Raw genomic sequence first — 1,806 nt, 5'->3', positions numbered from 1 at the left:
GTTGTCAAGACAATCCTAAGCCAAAAGAACAAAGCTGGAGGCATCATGCTACCTGACTTCAAACTATACTACAAGGCTACCCTGACCAAAACAGCATGGTACTGGTACCAGAACAGAGATATACACCAATGGAACCGAACAGAACCCTCAGAAATAATACCACACATCTACAGCCATCTGATCTTTGACAAACCTGACAAAAACAAGAAATGGGAAAAGGATTCCCTATTTAATAAATGATGTTGGGAAAATTGGCTAGCCTTAAGTGGAAAGCTGAAATTGGATGCTTTCATTACGCCTTATATGAAAATTAATTCAAGATGGATTAGAGACTTAAATGTTAGACCTAAAACCATAAAAACCCTAGAAGAAAACCTAGGTAATACCATTCAGGACATAGGCATGGACAAGGACTTCATGTCTAAAACACCAAAAGCAATGGCAACAAGAGCCAAAATTGACAAATGGGATCTAATTAAACTAACGAGCTTCTGCACAGCAAAAGAAACTACCGTCAGAGTTAACAGGCAACCTACAGAATGGGAGGGAATTTTTGCAAATTACTCATCTGACAAAGGGCTAATATCCAGATCCTATAAAGAACTCAATCAAATTTACAAGAAAAAGACAAACAACCCCATCGAAAAGTGGGCAAAGGATATGAACAGACATTTCTCAAAAGAAGACATTCACACAGCCAACAGACACATGAAAAAATGCTCATCATCACTCTCCATCAGAGAAATGTGAATCAAAACCACAGTGAGATACCATCTCACACCAGTTAGAATGACAATCATTTAAAAATCAGGAAACAACAGGTGCTGGAGAGGATGTGGAGAAATAGGAACACTTTTACACTCTTGATGGGACTGTAAGCCAGTTGAACCATTCTGGAAAACAGTGTAGCGATTCCTCAAGGATCTAGAACTGGAAATACCATTTGACCAAGCCATCCCATTATTGGGGATATACCCAAAGGATTTTAAGTCGTGCTGTTATAAAGACACATGCACACGTATGTTTATTGCGGCACTATTCACAACAGCAAAGACTTGGAATCAACCCAAATGTCCATCAGTGACAGACTGGATTAAGAAAATGTGGCACATATACACCATAGAATACTATGCAGTCATAAAAAAGCATGAGTTCGTGTCCTTTGTAGGGACTTGGATGCAGCTGGAAACCATCATTCTCAGTAAACTATCACAAGTACAGAAAACCAAATACCACATGTTCTCACCAATAGGTGGGAATTGAACAATGAGATCACTTGGATACAGGAAGGGGAATATCGCACACTGGGTCCTATTGTGTGGAGGGGGAAGGGGGGAGACATAGCATTAGGAGATATACGTAATGTAAATGATGAGTTATTGGGTGCAGTACACCAACATGGCACATGTATACATATGTAACAAACCTGCATGTTGTGCACATGTACCCTAGAACTTAAAGTATTAAAAAAAGGTAAACACAGTATTTTGACATAAAAAATAAAATTAGAAAAATGCTGTGATACCACTCTGTGATATGTGGATTCATCTCACAGAGTTGAACCTTTCTTTTGATTCACCCTGTTGAAAATACTCTGTATAGATTCTGCAAGTGGACATTTTGGAGACAATTGAAGCGTCTGTGGAAGAAACAAATATCCTATGGAAAACAGCAAGATGGAAGCTATCTGTGATACCAATTTGAGATGTGTAGCTTCACCTTGCAGAGTTAAATCTATTTTTTGATTCAGCATGTTGGAAACACTCTGTAGAATCTGCAAAGGAATATTTTAGTGTCCACTGAATC

Source organism: Macaca fascicularis, chromosome 5 (genome assembly GCF_037993035.2).
Source record: "Macaca fascicularis isolate 582-1 chromosome 5, T2T-MFA8v1.1".
NCBI classification, from domain to species: Eukaryota; Metazoa; Chordata; class Mammalia; order Primates; family Cercopithecidae; genus Macaca; species Macaca fascicularis.
Note: the sequence above shows the minus strand (reverse complement) of the source record.